Source organism: Notolepis coatsorum (genome assembly GCF_963971535.1).
Source record: "Notolepis coatsorum genome assembly, chromosome: 14".
Classification (NCBI taxonomy): Eukaryota; Metazoa; Chordata; class Actinopteri; order Aulopiformes; family Paralepididae; genus Notolepis; species Notolepis coatsorum.
In genome coordinates, this window is record NC_140178.1 from 11005054 (window position 1) to 11030461 (window position 25408).

At 41.8% G+C, this 25408-nt stretch overlaps 1 protein-coding gene across 1 annotated transcript in view; it reads left to right on the plus strand.

Annotated features, from left to right (window-relative positions):
• Positions 1-11782: 11782 nt before the first annotated feature.
• The window catches only part of LOC311241049 (ethanolamine-phosphate cytidylyltransferase-like), a gene marked incomplete at its 3' end in the record, with an annotated part of 72146 nt that continues 58520 nt past the window's right edge, over positions 11783-25408 (plus strand). The window contains 1 exon segment of the mRNA XM_084329727.1: positions 11783-11902.

Sequence of the window (25408 nt, forward strand, 5' to 3'; positions counted from 1 at the left end):
GGCATTAAAATATGATATCGGAAAATATCGGTATTGGTTTTCAAAAAAGAAAATAAATTTGAATTTTTTTATTTAATTTTTTTTACATTTCTATAACCTTTATTTACCCAGGCAAGCAAGTAAGAACAAATTCTGATTTTATTTATTGTCAAAAGTATGCATAATGTTGTGTTAATTCCACAACAAGAGATATGTAATGTTAATAACCTGAAATTATTCAATTTTTTGGGCGGGGGGAACCCCTGCATATATCGGTATCGGTTAAGAGTTGGACAATATCGGTATATCGGTATCTGTAAAAAAGCCAATATCGAGCATCCCTAGTTAAGACAGAATCGATTTGATATTATATTTGGATATACTGTAGTAGTGAACAGTCTGGTCATAGTGAGATTAAAGGAGCCCTGATTTAAATGTAGCCTACAATATCACATAACTATATATAGTATATACTACTGCAGCTAGTCGCAATGTGTGCTGGATTCCCTCCAAAAAGCTTTGGTCGTCTCGGGCAATGTCAGTTCTGATTCGGCGGAATTGTTGTGTAAGTCAATCTCTCGTTTTTCCTAACTCTAGGGGAATATGTTTTACGTTAAATAGTGTAGTTTAGATTAAAGGTTTATTATGTTATTAATTTAGGCTACTTAATTGGTATACTTACAATTGGCCTTGATTCAGATTGACAATGGTTGTAAAGCTCATAACCCTTTTTTCTTTAATAGGCTAAATGGGGGGGAAAAAACAGAACAAGCAGCTTTAACCGTTTAGCTTGAGCCATACTTTAAAAAGAAAACCTTGTCGAGAGCGCCTTGATAATTGCTCAAGGTCGTCACTCGTCACTTATGGTTAATTGACTTTAACACGGGGGTCTTACAGATGATAACGGCCAAAAGGTGCAGCAGCATTATACGTGCGACGTAACCGCTTGTCTTCAGATTGTCAGGTTTCGAGTTTTAGGCGTAGGGGGTTATGTATGCACTAAAAGCTCCTGCTTGTTTTTTTGCTCAGGACAAAAACGGACCGCGCTAAAGAATGAACAAACCGTTTGTAGATGTAGAAGGGTTAGGGAGACGGCAGCTCTGTTCATTGTTGTTGTTGTTGTTGTTGTTGTTGTTTTTGTATTATTACCATATCATAAAGGGCTTGGACTCCAGAAAGAGACACAGGGAGACCTCGTAGAATTACAATCAACAACGGCTGCCAGCAAATGCTGCTTCTGTGCCAAGTGTCACTCCTTTCCTCACCCTCCACAAAGGTTTAGCAGTAAAGAAAATAAAATGTTTACACCTCAAGGTGAAAGTATTTATGTAATAACATGACCACACTTACATCCAAACAGTCTTCTCCGGAACGGTTAGAGCATAATGGTTGGCTGTTTGCCTGCGTTAGCATTTCATCCAAGATCGAGAGTAAATTTGTCTACCGTCACGGTTCTCTCTCCCTCTCTCAAAACGACTCCATGCGGATATTGTGCGCGTGTGAGCATCCTCGCGTATCACGCTTAGCTGTTTGACTGTGGAAAATATATTATGTGACTCTTGACACATAGCCCATTTTTTGATGTTGGCGTTCCTTGTTTGCTGTGGCAAGTCTTGTGGAGTAAATCTTTCCTGTGAAGTGTCTTTCAGGTGTTGGGAGTGGTACCGTCAACCAGTCTCCACGAGAGACTATAGTATAGTCTCTCTCTCTCTTCACACACACACACACACACACACACACACACACACACACACACACACACGCACACACACAGGTGTACAGTATGTAGCTACAGTAGGCGATATTGACCGTTGTGAAAAAGTGACCCTTAATATGCAACTCAGTGGACAGGCGTGAGGGAGTAGATGTACGAGTTATCTATATTGTCAAAGTGACAAGTCTGTTATTTAATATTAAGTAAGTGACTATGGTCTGTTATTTAATATTAATTGCTCCAGTGTTGTTTTTTTTGTAATTTTCTTGTAAAACTGTGTTTTATTTTACCCCTTTACATCCACCCAAAAGGACCAGCAGTTGTCCCTTGTTTTAAAGTGGCTAACATGTTTTACCTGTAGTCGTGTGGCATTTCACTCAACCGTATACTCACTATCTGGAAGAAGAAGAAATCAAGGGGGGGGGGGGCACTTGCCCAAGGCCTTTACCTGAGTCTTACTCAATCATCCAATACTATCTGGTCTCTTAATTAAGTCCCATTACCTGACCCATAGATTGGACTTTTGAGATCCCATTAATAGATATTGCTTTTAACGACCTAGGGCAGTGGTTTTCAACTCCTGGGAGCCCCCCGGGGGCGGTCGGTCCCCGGAAAACAAGAGCGGTTTAATTTCATTGAGTAAAAGTTCGCCAAATGAGAGAATAATAAAGTCTATCCAGCTCACTTCCAGTCTGTATAGACGCCGGTTGTGGAATCCTGTACGTAATCATATCCAACGACGGATCGTCTTATAGACGAGGGCCCCTGAGACGGGTTTTTATCAAATAGGGGCCCTCCGCTCGATGTGTATTAATGTCGGGGTCCTTCATGTGAAACAGGTTGACGACCACTGCTGTAGGGATGCGAGCTCACGAGACAAGGCTGCGGCTTGGTTCTTCTGCGTTGAGCGCCACTGGTGCTACCATAGATTCTAATACAAGGGCCGCTTGCAATACATTTTATTTTGTGTGTGTTTTTTTTTTATTTATTTAAAAGAAAAAGTATTCTATTTATTTTTGGGCTTTCTGTATTTTTCACCCATTCCAATTTAGTCTTTGTGCCAATTCCCTTCCTGGTCGTTGCGCGCATTGCCCCACTGTCGGCCTGGGGAGGGTGTAGAACTACCACATGCCTCCTCCGATACATGCGGAGTCGCCAGCCGCTTGTTTTCACCCGACAGCGAGGGGTTTTACTGGGGGAACGTAACGCGCGCGGAGGTTCACGCTATTTCCCCCAGACCCCCTCCCTGCTGAACAGGCGCCCCGACCGACCAGTAGAATCCGCTGAGAGCTGGATTCGATCCCAGAGTCTCTGCGGTGGTAGGCGAGTGCATAGTCCACTGCATACCCAGCCGCACCCCGTGTTTGTTTGTTTTTTGAATATCTGGGTTTCTCTGCTGCTAAGCCAGTCATTATGTATTGTTTGCTGAAAACGGTCATCCATAGCATTTGTGTTTCTTTGTGTGTTCAGTATGTATTTTGATATTGATCTAGTCAACACTGTCTTTTTGTTCTGCAGATTCCCTTGGTTATGGCTTTTTGTTGAGCGTTGTAGAAGAGAGGATAATTGGTAACTTAACAGCACTTGTGTGGCAATTGAATTTACTAGCTCTATAGGAATAGGCCTCTTCATGCTTGGTAAACGGTTGACTGTGCAGGTATTTCTCTTAACCCGTGGAGTGGGTCTGTTTCAAAGGTATAAAAAATCTAATTATAAACTGTGGAAAGTGAGTTAGTAATACAGTTATTAATTGGTTTTGTTATTTTTCTGTATTGGGTTGTAATAAAAATATTGCAGTACTTTGTATGAAAACAGACAATAGTTAATTGTAACTATTTATAAATGAAAGTATTGTACTTTTTGCAATCTGTAGATAAGTACTGTGTATTCATATTATACAGTAAGAACTGTGGATTTAACCGTGATTCTCTGAGGTGTCTAAGTTATCGATGTATATATTGTATGTTTGTTGATACAGCTTACTTTATTTTCTATAAGACCAATAAAAAGGTTTTGAAAAGGATTTCTGTGGCGTCATTGACCCACTTTGAGACTTGTAAAAATAAACCGGCGGGGAAGGGTTTCGCCATCATCCAGGGTGGGTTTTTTAGGAGATCATTTAGATGGCACGGTTTCTTCTCTGTGATCCAAAAACAGCCGTCGGGCGACCCACTTTCGCTAACCTCGGCGGACGGATTTTTGGCCCAACACGAGTAAAACGTTCGAGTCATGAAGGATGTCTAGGTGGTGCCTGTCCTAGATTAGGGAGAGTAGTGGAGTTAGTCATCTCTCCTCCCTCCGGGGCCCCCCCCTCTGTCTCCACGCACCTCATCAAACATCACCTGGCTCGGGAGGAATCTACAGAACACACATTCCCCAAACATCTCCTGAGGACGGAGAGTCGAGCAGGCATATGGTTCAAGACAGACGACACCGTTCTACTCTACGTCCTACGGGGGGGAGCTCAGGTGGACCGGTGCTGCACCACGGGGGGCTGTCACTTGCCTCCCCCCCCCCCTCCCCGAATATATATCGGTCGAACCTGGAAACATGTTTACTCGTCGACTTCCAAATGTATATGAATGAATTCATATATCCAGGCCCCCCCCCCCGACTCACGCCTCTCCTCTCTCCCGGCCTCACATGCTTGACTGACTGCTCTGCGCAGCAGAGTCTGTGTCCAATAAAGACACGTGGTCTCTCGTTTTTTTCAATCGTGATGACGTTCATTAGCCAGAAATGAGTGCGTTCCATATACTATAAAAAAGTGCATTCACACACACTCACTATAAAAAGTGCATTCACACACACACACACACACACACTATAAAAAGTGCATTCACACACACACACACACACACACTATAAAAAGTGCATTCACACACACACACTATAAAAAGTGCATTCACTATAAAAAGTGCATTCACACACACTATAAAAAGTGAATTCACACACACTCACTATAAAAAGTGCATTCACACACACTATAAAAAGTGCATTCACACAAACTCTCTATAAAAAGTGCATTCACACACACTATAAAAAGTGCATTCACACACACTAGAAAAAGTGCATTCACACACACTCACTATAAAAAGTGCATTCACACACACTCACTATAAAAAGTGCATTCACACACACACTATAAAAAGTGCATTCACACACACACACTATAAAAAGTGCATTCACACACACTCACTATAAAAAGTGCATTCACACACACTCACTATAAAAAGTGCATTCACACACACTATAAAAAGTGCATTCACACACACTCACTATAAAAAGTGCATTCACACACACACACACACACACACACTATAAAAAGTGCATTCACACACACTCACTATAAAAAGTGCATTCACACACACTATAAAAAGTGCATTCACACACTCACTATAAAAAGTGCATTCACACACACACTATAAAAAGTGCATTCACACACACTATAAAAAGTGCATTCACACACACTATAAAAAGTGCATTCACACACTATAAAAAGTGCATTCACACACACTCACTATAAAGCATTCACACTCACTATAAAAAGTGCATTCACACACTATAAAAAGTGCATTCACACACACACACACACACTATCCCACCCCACTCGCTTTATCTCTCTCTTTATCTTTCTCTTCTCTCTCTCTCTGGTGCCTGTCCAGAGGTAATACGCAATTACAATTATCCAAACCGATGACAATGTTTTGTGATTGTTTGCGATTATGAAAAAGCATGAGGCGGGGGGGGGGGGGTTATAATAGATCATTCTGATTACATAAAAGCTTGAACGAATTATATATTTTACTTGGGATTCATTCGTTCTCCAGGGTATGTGTGACCTCTGGTAGGCTTGGCTCCTCGGAACAAGACGTGAGCGCTCCTGAAAACATGGATTGTACAATTTGGGGAGGGGGGTTCTAATTCTAACACTATGAAGCTAGCCATATCACTGAAGAAGGACATTGTCCGAAACATGTCTGCTATTTATTCAGGCTGCCATTAAAAAACATTGAACCTGTGAGTGCTGGTCCGGCTACCCTGCTTTTTGATAACACTATGAACTGGCCCCTGTAAATGTCCAAACCCAACCCCCTCCAATGTACAGTCCCCCCCCCCCCCCCACCCAACAATGTACAGTTCCCCCCCCCCCCCACCCACCCCACCTCCTCCAATGTACAGTTTATTTCCCCTCAAACGTATATACTCTCTTTTTAGACTCTTTTTGTACTCATAAACAGTACTGTATATTTGTAGATCTGGTATGTCATAAATGTATAGATCTAACAGTACTGTCTATCTGTATGTCATGTATGTCATATATGTTATGATGAATTGAAAATGGGGGACCCTGATGTAAACAAGACGAAAGTCTTTCTCTGGTCTGCATCCCATTAACAATTGAGCCGTACTGTATTGTACCCATTCTGCAATCTGTTAAATAAAGTTTTCATTCATTCATTCATTCATTCATTCATTCATTCATTCATTCATTCATTCATTCATTCATTCATTCATTCATTCATTCATTCAAACATTCATTCATTCATTCATTCATTCATCATTCATTCAATAGAAGTATATTTACTAATCCCGAGGGAAATCCAGCACCACAGATCGCTCCCAATAAACATTTAGGTATAGTCAAAAATAAGAATACACAGTCAAAGATATACATTCTAAAAGATGTATATATCTAAAATATACAATTCAAAACGATACAGTAAAATGTACAATCATGTAAAATATATTGACTATATGCTCTTTTATTTACCACTATTTTGTGTGCATTAATTTTTTACCTGTATCGTGATTTTGGGGTCCTATAGCAGCCGCGCGTCTCAACGCTTGATTGATTGATTGAAAATTGTATTAGCAGATTGCAGAATGGGTACAATACAGTACGGCTCAATACACACAATTGTTAAGGGGATGCAGACCAGAGAAAGACTTTCGCCTTGTTCACATCAGGGTCCCCCACTTTCAATTCATCATAACATACATACATGACAATCAGATAGACAGTACTGCCACCACGTCCTTCTCTCGCGCCTACAGGTCTTTACTACGTGACCCCTGACCCGGGATGATGCTCCTCCTCGGGACGCCTGCCCCAGACACGCGGGGTGGGCAGCCCCTCAACACTTGATTAATTCGGCGGCCCGGGTTAAGGTGAGCTGGTGGTGGTGGTGGTGGTGGGCAATCTAGGACAACATCCTTCATCTTCACCCACTTCTGCAGCAGCAGGTGCCTCCCTGGCCCAGTTCTCTAAGACCACAGCCCGCTGCATTAATGTTTGCCACCAGGCAGCTCACCAGCGGCTCTATAGCGGCAGCGCCACCGGCTCTCCCGGGGGTTCGCCACCGCGGTGGAGGACGGAGAGTCGCAGGGGACACGCTGCGCTGAGCGCGTTTGATTGATTGATTGAACATATTATTAACAGATTGCAGAATGGGTACAATACAGTACAGCTCAATACACACAATTGTTAAGGGGATGCAGACCAGAGAAAGACTTTTGTCTTGTTTACATCAGGGTCCCCCATTTTCAATTCATCATAACATAATATGACATACAGTACATGACATACACATACAGATAGACAGTACTGCTACTACATCTAGACATTTATGACATACCAGATCTACAAATACAGTACTGTTTGTGATATTATGATGAATTGAAAATGGGGGAGACCCTGATGTAAACAAGACGGAAGTCTTTCTCTGGTCTGCATCCCCTTAACAATTGTGTGTATTGAGCCGTACTGTATTGTACCCATTCTGCAATCTGTTCATACAATTTTCAATCAATCAATCAATCATACAAAAATAGTCTAAAAAAGAGATATACATTTGAGGGGGAAGAAACTGCACATTGGAGGAGGTTGGGTGGGGAGGGGGGGGGGGGGTAAATGTACATTTGGAGGGGGTTGGGTTAGGATATTTACATGGGCCAGTATCTACGCTGAGCGCGTAGATACTCCTCATATTTTCCTCCCTAAAATAAGATAAGATACTCCTTTATTGATCCCTTGATTGATCCATAGTACAGCAGTGGAGAAATAAAAATAGGCAGTGTAAACAATATAACAATATAATTAACTCTGGACATGCGCATAATTATGGGTAAAGTAGACCGTGTAAAAAGGTCAGTGTGTAAAGTGTAAAGGTTCTTCTTATTTTAATCTGTTGACACTTCATTTGATTAGATTATTAGAGTATAATGTATTGCCATTATACAGCACAAGTACAGTACAACAAAAATAAGTTTGGCATCCAACCAGAGTGCAAATGTAACAGTAAAGTGCAGTAGTAATATACAATGTACAGGTGATTAGACATGGGTACAAAATATACAAATTAGTACTACTGAGTGTAGTGCTAATCAGATGTATGTAAAGAGTATGTTTTATAGAGTCAGTGTGACTATACTACTGACCAGCACTAACTAGTAAGAGTAGGATATGTTTCAAGTTCAAGTTTTTTTTATGTGTCACATAAAGTGCATGTGCATTACAGTGAAATGCTTGGTTCTGGCATGAGCCCCTGAGAATGTGCTTCATACAGTAAAAAAAGGTAAGTAAAAGAGGAATAACACTATACAATACACCAACTAAGGTACAACCTATAAGTACAATGAAGTAAAAATGCAGACAATGAGGTAAAAAAAAAACATGTTTCTTTTAAAGGCAAGGTGCAAATGCAAATGAGGTATGAATGTAGTGCAAATCTCTTTAATAAATAGATAAATATGATGTAGTGTTAAAGTGTCTAAAGTGAGTGTTAAGGTGAGTGTTTGTTTAAAGTGAGTGTGTGCATGTGGATGTGTGTGCAATGAGTGTAGCTGGTAGCTGTATGTACATATATAGATATAGTAAAGGACACTATGTGCAGGTACTGTAAGTACAGACCGGTGAGGATAGGTATATGCGGTGTGAATGAATAAATATATATATATGTAGTATATACAGCATTATAGTACATGCTATCATACAGAGCTAATGGTTATACGTGCAGGTGTACAAGCAAGCAGTATAATTTGACGTAGTTTAATTAATGGGGAAACATTGCTATAATTGCTATATTATACCAACTATACCATGGGGGACCCTGATGTAAACAAGACGAAAGTCTTTCTCTGGTCTGCATCCCCTTAACAATTGTATATATTGAGCTGTACTGTACTGTACCCATTCTGCAATCTGTTAATAAAGTTTTCAATCAATCAATCAATACCATCACAATGGGAAAGTCGGTGACTTGTGTAATCACTATGAGGGGTAGTGGAGTCAATGTTATATGTCAACAATTATATCACATGTACAAGTGTATTACTAGTATGGTCTCGGATTTGAAATATGTGGGCATAGGGTTCCATCTGCTGGCAATTGCATGTAAAGACCATCTCAGTGGTGGGATTCTTGTGTAAATTGGGATTTTACAGCATTTTTCCACAAGATGACGCCATGGAGTCTGTAGGAATCCCCAGCACAATACAGCTTCCCATCAACAGAATGAATGAATGAATGAATGAAAACTTTATTTAACAGATTGCAGAATGGGTACAATACAGTACAGCTCAAATACATACAATTGTTAAGGGGATGCAGACCAGAGAAAGACGTTTGTCTTGTTTACATCAGGGTCCCCCATTTTCAATTCATAGTGTATACAGATCGAACATAGATAAGATAACTGATAAGATAAGATAAGATAATCCTTTATTGATCCACTTGGGGAAATTCGGGTGTCACTGTGTCAAATCAGCATTGGGGGGGGGGGGGGGGTAACAGGGTGGGGGATGCATAGCTTCACAGTCCTATACAGTCCAGTCCGGTATCTATATACGTTTAATGAAATGTTTCCCGTCTGAAGCCATGGAAGAGAATTGTGCAGAGTTCCTTTCTGTCTGTATTAGACTACTATAGTCTAGACTATGGGAAGGAGTGATTTATATGCATGCTCCCCTTCCTCCCTGCTTAAAAAGCAGGATTCTGCATACCATACGTTTTGTAACCGGTGCAGGCTCTCGCACCCACCACTGCACTTTGTATCAGTCTTTAGGATGGTCCTCTCTGTACCAAAGAAGACAATCACACATGTTGATTTTTATCCTGAAGTCATTGCTAGGTAAGCTGCCCTTATATATCTCCAGACTTATTCTGTCCTTTTATACTTGCTTTTTTTAATACCAGACGAGCAGCAAATGGGATGCTTTAAAATGTTCCTTTGATGCAGTCAGAGCTTGGTGAAGCTGCATTCTCCCACTATGCTCCCTTTTTATGGAAGTGAAACTTTGTCTAGACTATAGGCACTTCCTACTGTGAATGCTTTTAAAGGTATGTTACGACTAGCCCTTCATGAAACATGCAACTGTTTTACCTGATGCTATTGCTGATCTAATTGTGCTTCTTGCCACTGCACAAATGGCCTTCTGTATTTGTATTTGATTTGTATGTTTTTTGTTTAATGCCCTTGTTTTTATGTTGAAACTTGTTGTGTGCCGTGTTGGTCAGGACTCCCTGGAAGAAGAGATATTGGGACATTCCTGGATAAAGGATGAATAAATAAATAATACACTTAAGGTATAGATACAATAGTAATATAAAAAGTACAAAACACAAGATAGTCCAGTGATGTGAGTCTCTAGTTCTCAAGATAGTCATTATACTTTTACTGTACCTCACATACTAAAATCCTACACGATCTTACATTTACCTCTTTTGTAAAATTGACAAAAAATGCCAAATCACCTATAATTTCACATATTGCCATTTTTTTTTAATATATTCTTGTTGTCAGTGTTTTTTTTTTTTTTTTTTTTTTTTAACTAGAGCTGAATATTAAATTACATTTTCACGGGCTACAGTGATGCAGCAAAGTGCTTTGTGGTCTCAATAGATGAAGGACACATTATTACTAGTAAATAAACGTTTTATAGACCAGGTCTACAGTGGGTTTATAATTATGAGACTGGGCTATCACGTGACACTGGAACAGAGATGCTGTCACGTGACACTGGAACACGCTGCTATTATGTAACAATATGTCGGCATCAGTGAACTTGGAGTCATCGTGCGATTCAATGCCGTGTGACACTGAGAGAGAGAGAGAGAGAGAGAGAGAGAGAGAGAGAGAGAGAGAAGAGAGAGAGAGAGAGAGAGAGAGAGAGAGAGAGAGAGAGAGAGAGAGAGAGAGAGAGAGAGACAGACAGACAGACAGAGACAGAGAGAGACAGAGAGGGGGGGTGAGAGAGAGAGAGAGGGGGTGAGAGAGAGAGGGAGAGAGAGACAGAGAGAGAGAGAGAGAGAGAGAGAGAGAGAGACAGAGAGAGGGGGGGGGGGAGGGGGTGAGAGAGAGAGGGGGGTGGAGAGAGACAGAGAGAGGGGGGTGAGAGAGAGAGAGAGAGAGAGAGGGGGTGAGAGAGAGAGGGTGAGAAAGAGAGACAGAGAGAGGGGGGTGAGAGAGAGAGACAGAGAGAGAAGGGGTGAGAGAGAGATGGAGGGAGAGCGATATGGAGGCACGGGAGAGCGAGACAGAGGGAGGGAGAGAGAGGGGGGGCGAGAGAGAGAGATGGAGGGAGGGAGAGAGAGATACGGAGAGAGAGAGAGTCGGGGAGGGAGAGAGGGGGAGTCGGTGAGAGAGAGAGAGAGAGAGAGAGAGAGAGAGAGAGAGAGAGGGAGAGAGAGAGCGAGAGAGAGAGAGAGAGCGAGAGAGAGAGAGAGAGAGAGAGAGAGAGAGAGAGAGAGAGAGAGAGAGAGAGAGAGAGAGAGGAGGCGTTGTCCCGCACGGTGCTGCTGTTGCAGCGTCACTATACAGACCCCGGCTCTCCTCTCCTCTCCTCTCCTGCGCGGCGGCGGGGACACAGCTGACCGACACCCGGCAACACAAACACCATTTCAGGGTCTGCTCTGCTGGTTGTATCTCCGCTGTAACAACGTGCAGCAGCAGCAGCAGCAGCAGCAGCAGCAGCGGTGTTGTCCGCACAGAGCACCACCGGTTCTAACACCACCAACACCACCACTCCCGTCGTGCTGCACAACAAGATGATGATGAACAACGGACATCATCACCACCAAGTGAACCACACATCATCACCGGCGGCAGGAGGGAGAGACGCCGCAGGAGGAGGGACCCCTGGCGCCGCGACACCAGCGTGCAGTCCCGAGAAGAGGAGGCGAAGCATCCGGGTTTGGTGCGACGGCTGGTGAGTACTGTAGCCATGATGATGATGATGATGATGATGATGATGATGATGATAATAACGGACATGTTCCGCCGATGATCCCGTTTTGCCTAAATAAGACAACCTGACATCTATAGGATCATCATAGGCCTATAAACGCTAGCCTCCTGGAATGTATGAGAGCTCTCTCTCTCACACACATGACATGATGACACACACGGGACAGGGTCACACACAACAACATGATCTATAGGCACGAATAATAGCCCATGCATGCATGTGTGTTTACTGTTATTCCACTGCATAGTTTCTTCTTCTGTTGTACAGTGAGCCAGGTGCACGGTGCACCCCTCTCTCTCTGCATCACGAGGAGTTTCAATAGACCTTAGGATGCAGCCAGGGCAGTGATCTAGCTGTCGGTGATCTGAGTATAGAGGCAATGAAGCATGCTGTGCATGGCCTGCCTGCTTCTTCTGCTATTCATATTCTGCAAGCATATTTTTGTTCAGCATTAGGCTGCATGCTAATGTTATTATAACCATACTTTCCTGTGGCTAGATGTAAGCTAACACTAACAGTAGTATCACTGTACATGTTTATAATTCTATGACAACTCTCTGTACATACATCTGATCTATTACTCAGTCAGTACTAATTTATATATTTTAATTTATACCCAGTTTAATCACCTGTACATTGTATGTTACTGTTGTTGCACTTTACTGTTACATTTGCACTCTGGTTGGATGCCAAACTTATTTCCGTTGTACTACCGTACTTGTGCTGTGTTGTGATGACAATACATTTTAATCGAATGTAATCGAATCTAATCTAACCAGATTCCTTTTATGGGGATGCTGTCTGCCTACACATACTTGTAAATAAACCACCGCATGCTGTGTCTCTGACACTGTTCTCTCAGCACGTCGTGCTTCAGGACAAGTTTAGTTTGCTTCCTCTCAGTTATTCCAGAACAGTCACACTCAATTAAAAAAAGTTAAGGTAGTTTAGTCAAATAGTACATTTGGTCAACAAATCTATAAAAGTGCTTTTTCACACATTGTTGTTCTCTTTCTGCAAAATAATACACTAATGCATAGGGATATTTTAAATATACTGCATGTGACCAAAGTAGAATATTATCCAGATGCCAGAGATTAGCTTATGATTTCACTTAGACCCAGTGGTGATTCACTTAGACCCCGATGATCCACTAAGACCCCGATGATCCACTAAGACCCTGATGATCCACTAAGACCCTGATGATCCACTAAGACCCTGATGATCCACTAAGACCCTGATGATAGTCAACTGATGGACCAGAAGAGGTCCTAAACTCTAGTTATTATAATCCATTCATTCACAACTTGTAACTAAAAGATTGACAAATTGCATTTGGACCACAAGTTGCAAATTAGAAAACACACACATCTTGTGATTGTGATTTATCTTTTTTTTTGTTATTAACAACATCAGATTGTTTTAAAAGTACTACTACTACTAGGTGAAACTATGTCACAGCACATAAACAACCCCCCCCCCCCCTGCAGAAGGTCTTTATTGCATGTGCGGACAATGACTGGGGCTATAGTAGCTACAGTGTAAATAGTAAAACAAGCAGTGTTGGGGGAGGACGTAACGTAACTGCATGTAGTTAAATTACTAAATGTGTGCATATTTAATGGGGGAAGTGCCTCATTTGCATATATAAACATAAAATTCTGAAAACTTGCAATATATTTTTTCTTAGTTTATATCATGTACATAACCAACTGGGAAAGTGATATCTATTCAAATATTTTGTTTCCCTATTAGGAGGTGTTGTCTCGCCTTATCTATAATCCACAGTAGTTGGGTGGTAGTTTAACTACATTCAAATCTCAGTAGCTTCTTCAGTAGTTAACTACTTTGGGTCATGCAGTTTTAGGTGGTTAACTACTTTGGGTCATGTCGTTTTAGGTGGTTAAGTACTTTGGGTCATGTCGTTTTAGGTGGTTAACTACTTTGGGTCATATAGTTTAGCTAGTTAATTACTTTGGGTCATGTAGTTTAGGCATAGGCGGCGGGTGAGCTGGACATTGATTTCATACAATACACACATCCACTAGGCTACTACAGCGAGCCCCACTCATTTCATATAGTGCAAATTAATTGTTCAAATCCAATATGATTAACCATTGTCTTATCTTAACACTTTGGTTGCCTAAGGTTAAATTCATGATATACCATAGATTGCCAGCGCTATTTGTCTATGGAGAAAGTCCCCTTCTTTGCAGGGCTATAACTTTTTAAATTCTATTGCTACATTGCCATTATTAGGGCCCATTCAAAGTCCTATATGTATTGTTCATTGTGTAGCAACGTTAAACTTTTTCATTCACATATTCATAGTAAAGTATGGTCTAATGTATAAGTATGTTTTCATCTCTTTCTGCAGCTTTCTCCAGAACGTGATATATAGCCCCAAATGCATTATATTGATGATGAAATACAGTTTGATGGCAATCAGCGCGATATAAAAAATTCCAACTAGACGTACTTCTAGAAGTTACTACACGTCATCTGATGTTGACCGGATGGGCGAGGGGGCGTTTATAATTCCGTGGGCAGCGTTATACCAATCATCTAATGTGGGTCAAATGTTGATAATAGCAGTTAGTATCGAACACGGTAACGTTACACGCTGAAACTCACCCCAGTCTCCGCGCGCCGTTGGGCGATCATCGTCGAGTAGAAATCTTATCATTATGGGATATATTTTTACCCGGTCCATCTCCAGCTTGTATAATGGTATATACGTCCAAATCATGTTGTTTATCGAGTTATTGCCAATCGATCACCGTGTAGCGTGACGAGCCAGAGTCCCATGAACTATAGCGAGCGCCCGGAAGTACTACGGTCGTCATGACAACCTCTATTCAACATCCTGTTTGGCGATTGCGCCGATCGGCCACCAGATGGCGCTCCTGAACCGCCCGAGAGCTCAGTGGGTCCTGCTGGTGGATCTCAGGCCAGCGGAGGGGACATATTAATCCGATCGCAGATTTTTGAAATATTGATATAAGGACGCTGTACAGCGTCCCCCGGCAACTTGAGCATGGCCAGCAATGACGTGAAAAGACGTTTCATGGCAGTCAAAGTGTTAACACTTTCAATGCCGGCCGTGTTTTCCTTTTTACCCCCTTGACCACTTCAATGTTAGCATTAAAAACGCATAATCTCTGTTTTAAATTATGGCTATGTGTCTAATCTGCCCGTCGCTTATCAATGACTTGTTTGCAGTAAACATTGTCGAAACGGATTGTTTTTTAATCGGTTCATATCCTTTTTATAGCATTTCTAAAAGCTATCGTTCTCTCGAAAATTTTCGGAAAATAGAAAGATTCCCTCATAAACGGCATTTATTGGAATATTCTCGAATACACTAGACACGTTGTCATTTGTCGGCCTATTTATGAATCGTTTTCAAATAAACGCTAGATTATCGACAGTATATGTGTACTTATGCACCCTATAGAAGCGAGCTGAGAAATCGATTCTCTCATTTCCTCAACATCACACACACACACACACACACATATACACATACGGGACACGCTGTTATCTCAGTGAATACAGCTCTGATTATCCTAAAACTGGTAACATAGACTCCTTACCTTAGATCAGATGTTCTCCAAAAAGATTATTCCAATTCCTGATCGCCATTCCAAATATCGATCGCGTTTATTGATTGATTATTGGCTGCTGTAAATATATATTCCACGCTGCTTTCCAACTCGCGATCACTTCCCTCATCATCAGATCCCTCGCCAGCATAATGGAGCCAGTTGGCTCCCCCCACACAGATCCACCAGTCTAATCGAATGGCCTGCAGTTACACAGGGATAGACGATAGGGGGCGGTATTTTCCCATCTGAGCTCCTAGAGGGGCTGCTGTACCAACGGGAGACTCGGTTGATGAAATATGAATTCAGATCGCTAATAAATAAAAAAAAAACTACAATTTGCGTCGTCGGCACTCAACGGGGGGCATGATAAGACGACACAACACGTCGCTGGCACTCAAAGTGTTAATGCAACAAAAAAATTCAACGTTTCGCGCATCAATGATCTTTTCTGCTTTAAGTTTGTCTGTGAGATCACTTTCAATGTGAAGCTGCTTTGAAAACAATGTACATAGTAGGTTTGATTAACGCTGACTCGACAGTCTCATCATGCCCTCGTAGAGCAAGCCCTTGGCCTCAGGTGATCCGTGTTATGCCCAGGCGGCATATAACTTGGAATGGAGTTCCAGGTCTTGGCAGCTCTCACGGAGAGGGCTGATTTACTAAATGTACTTGTCCTTAATGGAACAGCCAAGTCACCCGGTACAACAGTTCTGGTGAACCTGGAGGTGAAAAATCGGAAAGTGGCGGTGGGGCTAGACCATGGAGGATTTTGAAGACCAGACTGGCATCGGTTAGTTTGATGATGCAGCGTGATTGGTTACTGCCTGCAGTCTGGAATGTTAAACGGCCACCACACCTACTGCCATTGACACCTTGGTTGGCCGACCCTTGCGTATTGTCACCACCGGGCTGCACCCACTCACACACAATAATCGTAGCCTAGGCTGCCTATAATAATGCGCAGACTGGGTCGGCATAGCCTCGCCTGGCCTTACATACCCGCCGCCTATGAGTTTAGGTAGTTAACCTTAAAACACACCCTAAGGCTGCCCAGGTCACTGGATCAAACACACCCTAAGGCTGCCCTGGTCACTGAATCCAACACACCCGTACTGCACACTGTGTCAGTTCAGTTGTTGCGCCATGTAACTACATGAGATTCCAGTCTCAGATTGTCATAATCTTCCAACCATGTAGTTTGTATGTAGTTGAACTACAGCACCTATTCAAAGTATCTTTCGATTCGAGGGTAGTTTCTATTTAGTTTAACTACATTTCATTGTGAAGTAGCTCGTAGTTTAGATTTAGTTGAACTACTGTACATTGCATTGTGAAGTAGTTAGTAGATTAGTAAACTACAGTTTTAAGAGTAGTTTCCCCTGGGTTCGAGCCCAGCTCTCGGCGTTGCTACCAGCTTGGCTGGTCATTCATGCTAACACAATTGGCAGTGTTAGGGGTGGGAAAGCTGGCGGGTGGGTCCTGGGCGTTGTGGACAGCGACTCCTACAGTTCGGTCGGGGCGCCTGCTCACCGAGGGAAGGATCTGGAGGGAGGTAGATCCCCCACCTGAGTACCTAGCATCATGGAAACCTGGTCCCCAAGCGGGAATTGAACCCTGGACCTTTTTGCTGTGAGGCGACAGTGTTAACCACTACACCACCGTGCCGCTCAGTGAAAGTAAAAAGAATAAAGACCAAACACTATACACACAATATACAAAACTAAAGTACAAAATGCAAACAAAATGCAAAAACGAGGTAGAGATGTAGTGCAAATATTTGAGTACCGGTAATAAATAGATAAAATATGTTAAAAAGTGTTTAAAGTGTCTAAAGTGAATGTTAACAGATTCAGCGCCACGCTTAATCCCCATCTCTACCGCTAGATGGCCATTTTAAAATAGTCGTTTCCACTGTGTTTCACGATGTTTGCAAAGCTGTGTGTGTGTTCTGTATTATAGCTGTGGGACAATGGTGTGGGTGGCTCATTTGACAGACACTACTTGTAGTGCAACATGGAAAAAATTGTTTGTTTCTACTAGAGGTGGGCATAGATCATTTGTTTGAATCTAGATTATTACATGGCGTTTTCACATTCGCCGAAATGCTTGCTTGTGATTGGTCAACAGCCCCCTGACTGCGGTCATTATTTTTCAATAATGACCGCAGATTTTTCAATAATGACCGCAGAGCGCAGCTGTTCGCAATCAAGCCCACTGACACACTGTTTCAGTGCAATTAGACACTGCCGTGCCGGCGATGACAGGGGGCGGAGTGACGAGCGGAGCAGAACACAGCGGAGCCAGAACACAGAGGCTGCCCGCGATAATAATAATCACTTTATTTGGGCTGACAGAGCCACAGAACAACTGCGATTTGTCAAATGAATTAGGTATATTGTTAGTAAGTTAGCCATGTAATAAGCGGGATAATTATAGCGCTGCACTGACAGCGGAGCCAGAGGCTGCCCGCGATAATAATAATCACTTTATTTGGGCTGACAGAGCCACAGAACAACTGCGATTTGTCAAATAAATTAGGTATATTGTTAGTAAGTTAGCCATGTAATAAGCGGGATAATGTATAGCCTACTCGGTCATTGTCGCAAAATAATTGACCTTCACTACGTTTAAAACACCTCGGCGCGGCGCCTCGGTATTTTAAACTCCGTGTCGGTCAATTATTTTGCGACAATGACCTCGTAGGCATACATTATCCCTTACTTAATCTATCTGCAATCCTGAAAATGGCTAAAAAAAAAAAAGTCTGCCGAAGGCATTCAAAATATGTGTGTTCTACCCAAATAATGACCAGAGGAGGAGATTTATCCTTGCCTCTTCATCTGAGGAGTCACTAGCCAGGGCTCTACAGTGCGACCATATTGCTCGCATATGCCCCTAGAAATATGTGTGTGCAAACCGAAAAAATCAATTACTCGCACGGTGTGCGAGTGAAGATTACAGCCTCAATCGTGCTTTTTTCTCCGCTGATAATCGTTCAAAAACTACAAGTCCCACATTGCACTCAAGCCAACGGTCCAATCACAGTAGAGTGACGTGACTGGAAAGTCCTGAAAGTCCGCCATTGCGATATGCAAGCGTTTTCCGAGACACAAGTAACTTATTCTAGTCTTACCAATAGCAATAGATTTGAGAACACCTAGATTTATCGATAGCAATAGTAATATAACGTTAATGCAATAAAATGAATGCCTTGCTTTGTTAATCATAACGTTGATGCAGTAGCGTATGTCGTTGTGTTGGCTGTAACTGACATGAGAATAGCAACACTGTGTACACATTAAAATTGCGATAATCGATTCTAACATTTTCAAATCGATGCAGTTGAATTTTCCCCTTAGGATCGATGCATTGCGATGCATTGTTACACCCCGGGGCCCATACACAAAAGTCACTGGCCCACTGTGTATGTGTGTACAGCTAATTTGGCTAGCGTTATCAACAGCAGAGGTGGGCATTGGGTCCAGCTGCAGCGCCGGACGGCCGGAGTGCAAGCGGTGTGACGTAATTGGCAGAATCGACTGTCAATCAATGGTCTACCTGACACGCAAACTCATAAACAATGTTTCTGTACTGGAGGTGTACAGTATTTCAATAGGCAACCCTGAAAGGATTATTTTTCTAGAAGAGCAACACTAGCCAAAACATAGGCATTGTATGCATAAAAGGGGCAAAAGCTAAAGTTAAGTGACTGTTACTTTTGTAGCAGTAGTTTGATTTGATCGTTTATTTGATAGGGACAGCACATGTTAATGAACATCAAGTACAAAATACAAAATGTAAACATGCAGGGTTGTAGCAAGAGCTAATTTACACCAGGAGACAGCAAAACTCTTTCAATAAATAAATAGCCTGCTTAGGGTAAAAGCATGGTGACAATCAATGATAAAAACAACAATAAAAACAAGAAACAAGTTACATTTAACTAAATCAGATAAAAAATGATCACAGTTCTGGTTTGCCTTAAGATGCAGTTTAAGATGGGTCTTGAACATGGAGTATGTGGGGCACTCTCTAATCACAACTGGTAGGCTATTCCAGTAGTTACCACCTTTAACAGAGAACACAGTTTTAGCAAAGGTAGTATACCGAAAGGGCACCTTACAGTCCCCTCTACTGATGGCCCTGGTGGTAATGCCAGTGTCTCCTTTTTGTTCAATGTCACTGCCTTTCTTATTAGGCCTAGTTGTTGGCTACAACTTTGCCACAGTAGGCATTAATCACTTAACTTCAAATGTCTGTGTCCCATTCCAGTTTGCACACACAGACACACACACACACACACACAGTGGGCCAGTGACTTTGGTGGTATGTGCTATTGCACAGATGTGTGTCCCGTTCCCGTTTGCACATGCACGCACAGTACAAATATAAATTTATTAAAAAAAAAAAAAAAAAAAAAAAAAAAACTCTGTTACTTGAAATATTTTCACTGTGCTCCTAAATATTGTTGGGTGCTCCTAAATTTCTTTGTGTGCTCCTAAATTTTTTCATTTAGGAGCACATGTGCTCCTTGGGAAAAAGGTTAGCGTAGCTAGCTAGCTGTTCTATCTCCGTGTCGGTCAATTATTTTGCGACAATGACCTCGTAGGCATACATTATCCCTTACTTAATCTATCTGCAATCCTGAAAATGGCTAAAAAAAAAAAGTCTGCCGAAGGCATTCAAAATATGTGTGTTCTACCCAAATAATGACCAGAGGAGGAGATTTATCCTTGCCTCTTCATCTGAGGAGTCACTAGCCAGGGCTCTACAGTGCGACCATATTGCTCGCATATGCCCCTAGAAATATGTGTGTGCAAACTGAAAAAATCAATTACTCGCACGGTGTGCGAGTGAAGATTACAGCCTCAATCGTGCTTTTTTCTCCGCTGATAATCGCTCAAAAACTACAAGTCCCACATTGCACTCAAGCCAACGGTCCAATCACAGTAGAGTGACGTGACTGGAAAGTCCTGAAAGTCCGCCATTGCGATATGCAAACGTTTTCCGAGACACAAGTAACTTATTCTAGTCTTACCAATAGCAATAGATTTGAGAACACCTAGATTTATCGATAGCAATAGTAATATAACGTTAATGCAATAAAATGAATGCCTTGCTTTGTTAATCATAACGTTGATGCAGTAGCGTATGTCGTTGTGTTGGCTGTAACTGACATGAGAATAGCAACACTGTGTACACATTAAAATTGCGATAATCGATTCTAACATTTTCAAATCGATGCAGTTGAATTTTCCCCTTAGGATCGATGCATTGCGATGCATTGTTACACCCCGGGGCCCATACACAAAAGTCACTGGCCCACTGTGTATGTGTGTACAGCTAATTTGGCTAGCGTTATCAACAGCAGAGGTGGGCAATAGGGTCCAGCTGCAGCGCCGGACGGCCGGAGTGCAAGCGGTGTGACGTAATTGGCAGAATCGACTGTCAATCAATGGTCTACCTGACACGCAAACTCATAAACAATGTTTTTGTACTGGAGGTGTACAGTATTTCAATAGGCAACCCTGAAAGGATTATTTTTCTAGAAGAGCAACACTAGCCAAAACATAGGCATTGTATGCATAAAAGGGGCAAAAGCTAAAGTTAAGTGACTGTTACTTTTGTAGCAGTAGTTTGATTTGATCGTTTATTTGATAGGGACAGCACATGTTAATGAACATCAAGTACAAAATACAAAATGTAAACATGCAGGGTTGTAGCAAGAGCTAATTTACACCAGGAGACAGCAAAACTCTTTCAATAAATAAATAGCCTGCTTAGGGTAAAAGCATGGTGACAATCAATGATAAAAACAACAATAAAAACAAGAAACAAGTTACATTTAACTAAATCAGATAAAAAATTATCACAGTTCTGGTTTGCCTTAAGATGCAGTTTAAGATGGGTCTTGAACATGGAGTATGTGGGGCACTCTCTAATCACAACTGGTAGGCTATTCCAGTAGTTACCACCTTTAACAGAGAACACAGTTTTAGCAAAGGTAGTATACCGAAAGGGCACCTTACAGTCCCCTCTACTGATGGCCCTGGTGGTAATGCCAGTGTCTCCTTTTTGTTCAATGTCACTGCCTTTCTTATTAGGCCTAGTTGTTGGCTACAACTTTGCCACAGTAGGCATTAATCACTTAACTTCAAATGTCTGTGTCCCATTCCAGTTTGCACACACAGACACACACACACACACACACAGTGGGCCAGTGACTTTGGTGGTATGTGCTATTGCACAGATGTGTGTCCCGTTCCCGTTTGCACATGCACGCACAGTACAAATATAAATTTATTAAAAAAAAAAAAAAAAAAACTCTGTTACTTGAAATATTTTCACTGTGCTCCTAAATATTGTTGGGTGCTCCTAAATTTCTTTGTGTGCTCCTAAATTTTTTCATTTAGGAGCACATGTGCTCCTTGGGAAAAAGGTTAGCGTAGCTAGCTAGCTGTTCTATCTCCTTGTTCAACAGCATGAACATGTCTCTTCTTTTTGTAACTTCCAGTGTTTCTTTTAAAACCAGACTTATCGTAATTTTCTGTGCCCTTCTTATTTCTACATGTACGCTCTTATGTGGCCTTTTTTTTCCACAATTACGACAATCCATTTCTTTACACCAACATGTTGGTGCAATATGTCCTGTTTTTCACAACGAAAACACGGACCCTGGCCGCTTTGCCCGTCACTGACCTTGTGCACTCTACTGGTCGTTGCATGTAACTGCTGGGCTTCCTTTGATGCCATTTCCATTGTTACATTGATATTGACAGCTCTCTCCAGTGTCAAATCACTCTCTGTCAGTCGTTTCTTCTGTGCACCTTCATTTCTTAATCCACACACAAGCCTGTCTCTCAATGTGTCTTTTAGTGAATCTCTAAATTCACAATGTTCAGCTAACTTTCTTAAAGCTGCAACAAACATTGTAACAGACTCTCCTTCCTCCTGGCTGCATCTGTGGAACCTAAACCTCTCTGCAATAATAACCAAAGGTTTTGGTGAAAAATGGTGGGTCAGTCTATCCACTATTTCCTGGTACGTTTTTGTACCTCGCTTTGCTGGCTGTAGCAGGGTTCTCGACAAATTAAATGTCCCGGGCCCCATTAGTCAGAAATGTGGGAGCTACTTTGATTGATTGATTGATTGAAAACTTTATTAACAGATTGCAGAATGGGTACAATACAGTACAGCTCAATACACACAATTGTTAACACTTTGAGCGCCACGCCTGGTTTTCCTTTTTACCGGCTGAATGCCACCATCGGCGCCAATGTTAACGTTAATATCACCTAATCTATGTTTTAAATTATGGCTATGTGTCTAATCTGCCCATCGCATTATCAAAGACTATTTTCCAGTCAGTGCTGTCAAGGCAGATTGTTTTTTTATCGCGTTGTTTCCGTTTCAGAGCAGTTAGAAAAGCCCCCGTTTTGATATAAAAAACAGCTCATTCTGGAGCATTCTATGAAAATCGTCTTTTAGTGGAATATTCCACAACGTTGATATTCGTCGGCCTTTTTTTTTTTTTTTTTTAACTTTCTTTTATTTTGTGTCATAATGAACATCACATTGCAATAATCATACAGTATAATATACTTGATTCACATATTCAATGACATTTGTTACTCAGGCTCTTCACTCTTATTCAATTTGTTTTCAAAGTATTCAGCGTAATCAAAATAAGTTTCGTCTGCCTTTTTATGAATCGTTTTCAACTAAACGCTAGATGATCAATATTATACGTGCACGCAAGCACATTACGGCCGCGCACGGATAATCGCCTCGTTGATTTCCTCTCGGACTTTTACAGTGAAACCGAAAGAAGACATTTCACAAAACAGCCTATATCTTCATCAAACTTACTCTGATTATCCTAACACTGATAACATATAGTCCTTACCTGACATCAGATGGTATCCAACTGGTATATTCCAATTCCTGATCACCATTCGAAAAAATCGATACGTGTATGGATCCAACGCGATACTGTAGAACTCCATGATCAGCGGGGATCTGAGGTTCCAGAATGAACTGTGGTAACCCCGGCTGGATCAGTGAACTGGAAAATGTGGAGTACCGGATTTTTTTCCCCATTAATTTTCATTGAGTCCATTCCAAAATCACTTATGTCATCTGGGAGACGACAGGGGGCGCTTTTTTCCACAGTGATCGCCGGCGCCGCTCGGCTATACTCGGGTAGGCTCGGGTGATGCAAAAATTTTTCAGATCGCTAAAAAAAAAGAAAAAAAAATTCAGAGAAATCTCGTGAGTGGCATTCAACGTCACTATTAAAAACCCGAGATATCTCGTGAGTGGCACTCAAAGTGTTAAGGGGATGCAGACCAGAGAAAGACTTTCGTCTTGTTTACATGATCATGGTCCCCCATTTTTGTCCTCTTCAATTCCATTAGCTATAATGAAGTAATCAAAACGCTCAGTGTAACAGTTCCATTGCTCCACATTCTCATCAAACTGTCCAATATTTCCAATAACCCAAGCCATTTCTGTTGTAAACTAAACACTCACAACAGTCGAGTCGAGTCGATATTCCTTTAGTGTGTCAAGTGGATTTCATCTTCTTGTAGATGTTTCCCAAGTGCCGGGCAACGTGAGCTAATATGCTAACTCGCTAAGCTAACGGTAATATGGTAAACAAACGTCCCGACGGACTTCTTCTTTCTTGCATTGCGCAGATTCAGACGCCCTCGTCGCCAAATTGTGTTATATCCTGAGGACTTCTTAACCTCACCTGTATAACAATGATTACCGGACCCCTACTTTAGTTTGACACTTTATTATTCCGACTACAGCTCAGGTTCATACTTGTAATAATAATAATAATAATAGATTTAATTTGTAATGCGCTTTACAGTTGCGGGGCAAATCTCAAAGCGCTACAGTTAAAAGAACATAAAAACTAGCAAGAATAAAGGAAGAAAGAATATAAAAATAGGCAAGACTAAACATAGAATAACATAGAGAAACATAGAATAAATAAAATTGATAAAAGAAATTGGTAAAAGAACATAACATGTGTGGAGCAAGAAATTTGATAAAAAGTCAACAGAAGGCTCTACTAAAAAGGTGAGTTTTGAGGCCTTTCTTGAAAGCATCCACGGTCTGTGGTGCTCTCAGGTAGTCAGGGAGAGCATTCCACAGACTGGGAGCGGAAGAGCAAAAAGCCCGATCTCCCATAGTGCAGAGATTTGTCCTTGGGCGCTGGAGGAGGTTTGCCTGGCCACTGGCCAGAGCGGAGATGTCGAGAGGAGGAGTGTGAGGGTGAGGAGTGATGAGTTCTTTGAGGTATAGGGCGGCGTTTCCGTAGAGGCATTGGTGGGTGAGCAGGGAGACTTTGAACTCAAGCCTGAGTGAGACAGGGAGCCAGTGAAGGGACTTGAGGATGGGAGTGATGTGGTGGTATTTCCGCACTCTCATCAGGAATTGTGCAATCACTTCCGGGTACCACAACGTCACGCTGGGAACTACGGCAAGTATTTAAGGACAATACATCACACTAATGTATTGGCTCCCAGACCCAATTTTGAGAATAGATTAACGGCGGCAATGTTTTATCACGCAATAAACGCTCCGCGTTAACTTAGCCCGGTAACGGCGTTAACGGCCAGGCCTTAGTTTCTACACACTGTAGTTTGTAGTTTATTACACACTAAACATCGCCCATTTCCAAGATAATCCAGTCTTTTTTCATAGATCGCGAGATAAAACGTGTTATGTGCAATAAGCCTGAATCGTTCTGGTTGATTCCCTGAACCCCCAAATACTCCCAAATCAAAGGTATATAAAACATGTACATAGGTACCTTCACAAAATCATCAAGGGGTGGGGGGGTCAT